We start from the raw sequence: 6429 nt of genomic DNA, 5'->3' as shown, positions 1-6429 counted from the left end.
CAAGTTCCTGATAGCTGGGAGAGGCTCTGCAGTGGGGTTCACATCATGATGAAACGAGACCAGCCATTCTTCTTCCAATGCAAAGCAACTGTTTACCAGGGAAAAACCCTTACACGTATACCACAACCTTGCTAAAACCCGTGTCTGACAAGGAAGAGAGAATTAAAAAAACACCCCACATCAAACAATCATATTGTTCTGCATCCGCTTCTCCATCATCCCATTATAGCGGCCATTTAGAATAAAAGTTCATTGCAAGAGTAACCCAAACTTCATGGTTATCTCCGCAGGACCTGATAAATAATTGGTATTATAAGTGTAACACAATGTAGCTGAATACGTGACAGAGTCCAGAAAAATGGTGAAGACTAGCAGATACTTTTAGCTCTTAAGGGGACACCAGAAAATTAGAAGACCTCATGCCAGAGTGCAAGTTAAAGAAGTGCTTTTTAGTGATTTTTTCAGTTGTTTTACAGATCAGCAATTCATTTATTAATCCAAAATTTAATGATTTTTGTGCATCTCAGAATCTGGGCAGTGAAAATTTGCTATAGGAAATGAAAGTAAATTGATTCAGGGTTGATAGTAGACAGGTAGATTTCAAAATAATCTTTTAAAAGTGCATTTTATTTCAAAACATTAGTATTTTTGTCTGCCCTTCACTCTCCAGTTGCTTTTTCCTGTGATGTTACAGACGCGGCTTGGCAGCTTTTGCTCTGGATTAAGTTTAACTCCTTGGGCTCGCAGACTACGACAGCAGCTCCCTGGGCTCGTAGACTCCCAGACTGTGGCAGCAAGCACCCCAGCAGCTGGACACCTACCACGTGGCGTCCTGCAGTTTTGAAGCTTTGGACAGGATGAGTCAATGGTCTCTAATACTACATTCCCATGTCTGTGCTACAGCCATGCAGACACATTTTGTCTCTAAACACTCACGGGGAACACACGGCGTTCATTAAAGCAGCAGACAGAGCAGGGCTGGTTCAAAGCCCTTTTGCTCAGAAAAAGCCTTGCCTGTTAAGCAGCCGTAATATTTTTGTTCCCCCCAGCAAAGAACCTGAAGGACACCAGCACTTTGGGGTCAGAACAGTTAACAGCTCAGCCTTCCCATCCAGCTTGTAAAAGGCGGATCCAGGACTTGGTGAAGCCAGACAAACTTCACAAGATGCAAACGAGGTAAAGCGATACATAAACGAGGCAGCAACGTCTAGTTTGATCTACAGCTCTTATTTTTGCCAGACACTACATGAAAACCAGGAGCAACTTGGCCTGAAATACTCCCACTGAGCTGGGAATAAGCTGCTACTGGAAAGCAACATACCTGTGCTGTGCCGGTCCAGGAGTGTTATTCATCAGCTGCACAAGTCCCGGGGCAAAACTCTTACCAGACCTTGGCAGGAGACATAGCTGTTAGGTAACTGGCAGTCTATATTTTGTTTTAAATACGAGCTTATTTTAGAGTGTGATTGCTCAAGATTACGCCCTCACTCTGGGCTTTCTTACCCAAGGGGCCAAAGGCCAACACGAAGCCCTGCGAGCCAAGCTGGAATTCAAAGCATTCCTGCGAGCCCCGCACTCCGAGAAGTCAGGTCCCACCACTAACACAGGTCCCAGACAAGGTGCGACTGTCCGTCTGTCTGCACACTGTGTCGGTCACACAGCGCCGTCATTGCTGGGATGTGCTGGGGGAAACGGGCACACTGCCTGCCTGGGGCCACTCCAACGGACTTGTGTGCGGGGAGATGTCCCTGTAATTCTGCTCACGGTGCCAGCAGAGTTCGGAGCTGCAGACACCTTCCGAGGGGGATCCCGACGGGCACACCAAGCCAAGCGTGTCACCGCACACACACAGCCTGCAGCGCTGCCAGGCAGCACAGGGGCTGGAAAGGCTCCAAACCTCACAGCCGGCAGCTCCTAAGACCACAACGCATCAGCGCTTACACTGAAAGAGATTCAAAGGAAAAACCTTCCCTCAGCGCCAGGCTCCGCAGGTTTCCCGCTCTCACGGCCGCCGCCGCACGGCCTTGCCATGGCCCCGGCCGCTCCCCGCCACTCGCAGCCCCACAGCAGCACCGAAAAGCTCCCCCCCCCGGCCCCCCACAGCCTTTCCCCCCCGTAACGCCGGGAGTAACCGCGGCCGCAGCGGGGAGAGGCGGGGGAAGAGCCCCCAGCCCCGCTCCCAGCGCCGCCACCCCCAGGCCGCAACCGCCGCCTCCTTCCCTCCTCCAGCGAGGGGCCGGCAGCCCCGCAACGCCTTCCCGGAGAGCCCCCGCCGGGCCGGGCCAGCCCCGGCACCCACCTCCGCCAGGCGAGGGCCGAGCTGCCGCCGAGCTGCCGCCGAGCTGCCGCCGCTCCCCGACGGAACCAACGGGCCCGGCCGCGGCTTCTCCCCATCGGAGCAACGGCGGAGCGCGGCGAGAGGGGGCGGGAAAGGGGGGGAGTAAGGGAGAGGGGGGGGAAGGGGGCGGAAGGGAGGGGGGGAAGGGAGAGGGGAGAAGGGAGGGGGGAGAAGGGATGGGAAGGGGGGGGGGAAGGGAGAGGGGGAAGGCGGGGGAAGGGAGGGGGGAGAAGGGAGGGGTTAAGGGGGGGAGAAGGGGGAAGGGGGGATAACAAAAATCCCCGTAAGAATTCTACAGTTTTAGAGCCGTTTTGTCCCGTTGGGTTCACACATTTCTCACGTTATTAGATAGTTATGGGGGGCTGTTGGTCTTCCAGCCCTGCGATTTAAAGGGTGAAAGAGCATTAAAATACATTTTCAACAGGTGTCTGCCTAAGGCTCTGCACACTCCAAAAAAGTATGGGTTTTTCCCCGTTCTGGAAAGAAAGGAGGGAGAAATACTGAACTCCTAGATGTGGTGCTTCCCTTCTGATCCGTGCGATAGGTGAATATACCTAAACCAGCAGCATCTGGTTTTTTGCAAGGAATGCTCTTAATATTCTCAAGTTACTCGATTAAGCTGTACTGTGTTCGCTTTATTTTCAGAGGGGAGAAAGTGAACAAGACCCAGTGTGACTTTCCTGTGATAGAGCACCAGGGTAAACATGGACTGGAGCTGGGAACAGCAGTGGCAGAGTGCCGGCACCCCTGGAACATCGATCTGCCAGCAGCTGGGCCACAAGTCTGTTCCTTCACTCCTGGCTTTGGTTAATAGAGTTTGTGTAAACGGAGAAGACGTGTACGTGCTCCTCATTGCTACTTCTCTCCAAAATACGACCAAAGCTTTGTATCCGCGCGGCTTTGAATTAGAATTACCCCGCTGGCGCTCTGTGAGATCCTTTTTTGGTTCTTGGGTAATGGATTTACCTGTGGACTGCCCCTGTTCGTGCATTTCTACCATCACTCAACAGGGGCCCTTCCAAAAAACCTTAATTACTACTCCAGAACAGAAGGGAAAAGCTGTGAAGTGTAAACATGATGTTGTGAGGAGAAAATCTACCATGTTGAACTGTAAATCAGAGTAACTGCTGTGTAAATACCATCTTTTGCAGAAGGTCCTCCACTGCTCACTCCTAAATGCTTAAAAGAAAAGTTAGTTTTTAGACTCTGCTTTCTGCTGCATCTCTCATCTGTTGATGCTCTTGCAGACTCCGCTGTAGTTCTTAATCAATTTCTTAACAGTTGCTTTGGTACTAAACTTGCTGTTGCTGGACTTCTGGGAAAGGAGCATCCCCTGCTCAAGTTCTTCCCCGAAGACGTGCCAGTCTGAATAATAAGTTCTGAAAGCTGCTAAAAAATTTTTTTAAATGGAAAAGAACAAATGAGAATGTAATGCTTGCACTTGGGGATATGCTGGAGTAGAACTGTGCTAGTATTTCTGTTATCTTTTTGAAACTAATGTGCTTAATCTGGATTTTAAGACTTGTTTTTGTGTTGCTTAATCTCTGCCTATGGCTTTATTTCTGGTTCCACTGAAATGGGAGAATGAGGCAAAGTATCAAACTGATAGAAAGAACTGGCTGGAGGAAAAAATGAGACTCATAAGTCAAGTGAAAGAAGCTGAGAGCCATCGCAACAGAGAAATGAGAAGATTTGCGGAGGACAGAAAACGTTGTGTAGAGCAACAAGCAGAAATTGTAAGTGACTGGAGGTCTCGGCAGAGTCCTCTAGCGTAAGTCTTTAGTCCAGAGCAGATCTCGTGTCAGGTGTTAACAGTGTGGGCGCTTGAGGGGAGCTGGCCTTTGTCAAAGTCCCCCTCGTTATCGCATGGCAAAGCCTCCGGGAGATCTTCTCCGTGTGCAAAGGGAAGAACAGGAGTGTCACCAAATGAGAAAGCGTAACACCTAATGGAAGTGAAAGTGCCTGTTCCTTTCTATCCTGTCACCAGCACCGCCTTGCTGTGGATTCTTCAAACTTCATCTTGTGTGTAAACCACCAAGAAGTAACCTATGCTTAAATGAATTGCCACTTAATGAAGCTGAGAAAACATACCTTGAAAAACAAGATTTGTTGCTTGGCTTTTCTGAGAAAAAAAGGGTGGGGGGGGAGGGGGAGGAAACAGCCTATGAGGCTTTAGAAGGAAGAGAAGAAGCAAGCAGTAGTTGACAAGAAAAGCTTCTTTCCAGAAAAATACTGGGTCGACATGCTGGTGGTTTTGCTCCCATATCGCTTTCAAAGCAGAGTGACTGATAGTTAATAACAATGTGGATACCTGGCCTGGTCACTGGGCTGTATCGAGGTTGTCATTTCCTGAGCATCTGTGCAATCTAAAACTGTGCTTGCATCCAGAAGTAGTTAGCCATGACCTTCTGGCCCTGCAGTCAGTACGGGGGGTGTTAGGAGCTTGGGACTACTTTCGCTTTGTCTGTGACTTTGCCTGCCTGAGACTTTCCAGTAATAAAATCAGAAAGTGGGCAAGCAGGAGTGGTGGTTCTTGACAAAAATTCTCTCCACAAAGAGTATAAATATAGATACAATTTTTCCTAATTTGAAGCATGGTTTGCTTTTGTATGTTTATGGTGAAACTAGTTCTGCGTGAGCTTTTTAAGAGCTCTCGAGTCTACTGAGGCCATAAGATAGTACTGACTGTGCCAAACTAAGCTGTCAGAACAGTTCAGATGGTTTGTAGAAGTGGTGTTCAATTCTAACCTGTTTTTCCCCCATTCAGGAAAGACTGGCTGCACAGCTGGTAGAAGAGGCCAGCAATCTTCCAAAGCGGTGTGAAGAGAGACATCAGTTAGTAGAAGCTTTGGAAGTACAGCTCAGACTTTGGCTTCTAACACCGTACAAAAAGATAAAGAAACAGCAGAACTGAAACAAGCGGCGGTGAAGGATTCAGGAAAGGTCCTCTCGCGTTCTCTCTCTCTTGATTCTGTGGGATTTTTTTGTAGTTGTTTTCTGTCGTTTTTCTTTTGTTATTCACTAATTCTGCAAAACACCACGTTTTGGCTCTATTTCAAACATGTTGAAATTGTTTGCAGCTAATATAAAAAAAGCTTTATGCTTTTCTGAAACTGAATTTGTAACAGTGACTGAAGTTCCAAAAAACTGGAGTTCAAAGAAACACTCGAGTCTATTTGATCATTTGATTGCGATTTGATCGGACTGGAACTCTGAAACAACTATCACATCTGCTGCCTTTTTCGCAGAACCAAGAACTTATGAACAAACGGGAGGTGAACTTTTATAACCCTACATAAGTAGTGTAAAATAAAAAATGTTGCATGACATCTTCCCGGGCTGTTGTATGACCTTTCTTGACTTGAGGCCGCTCATACATGAAGTTGTTGGTTTTTGTTGGACAGCTGGCTGTTTGACCTGCAATTCTAAAACTGATGCCACTGAGTAACTGTAACAATGCTCATGCACATGTTAACTTCTTTTGCCAGTCCTGCAGTTTGTGGCAAGTTTTGCTGTGTTTATTAGGGTGAGGGAACTGATACAGAAGAACTAAGAACACAGCTGGCTGAGAAAGATGACTTTATAAAGGAATTGAAACAAGGCGTTACCCATAAAAGTCTTCAGTCTTTGGCAGAAGTACCTTTACCTGAAGGACGAGATAGAACAGATCAGTCTGTAAACAACGAGGTATGTTTGTTATATTTATAGAAAGTAGGTGCTGATGATATGTTGTTAATAACTCCTGTGTTTTGTTGTTTTCTCAGTATATATTTCAGCAACGTGGGGAATCTCCCCAAAGTTACTTTCTGTAGTTCTTTGTACTTTATCTATATCATTAGTTCATGCGGTCACAGCTCTGTCACTTTTGGAGCCTGAGCAGACAGCACCTCGTGATCCTGTCCTGCTTTGCAGTCATACCAGCTCACCTGAAGCAAGGGCTCCAAGTCATGCAGACATGCCCCAGACTGTTTAAATTCCACCCCAAGCCTTGTTTTATTTATGGGTTACTTCACACAGGTTCCAGCTCTGCTGGTTCCTGAGTCCTTCCCAAAGTATCTAACTCTTCCCAAGCTTTAGGAGAGGAGCCTGAA

At 47.6% G+C, this 6429-nt stretch overlaps 1 long non-coding RNA gene across 1 annotated transcript; it reads left to right on the top strand.

The window, feature by feature from the left end:
• Positions 1–2616: 2616 nt before the first annotated feature.
• LOC141917072 (uncharacterized) lies at positions 2617–3260 on the top strand. The gene is made up of 2 exons (XR_012621245.1): positions 2617–2882; positions 2984–3260. It is a non-coding gene; the product is annotated as an uncharacterized LOC141917072 (long non-coding RNA).
• The last annotated feature ends 3169 nt before the right edge of the window (positions 3261–6429 follow it).

The sequence above is a fragment of the Strix aluco genome, chromosome 33 (assembly GCF_031877795.1).
Source record: "Strix aluco isolate bStrAlu1 chromosome 33, bStrAlu1.hap1, whole genome shotgun sequence".
NCBI lineage: Eukaryota > Metazoa > Chordata > Aves > Strigiformes > Strigidae > Strix > Strix aluco.
This window is presented reverse-complemented; position numbering and strand designations above follow the sequence as displayed.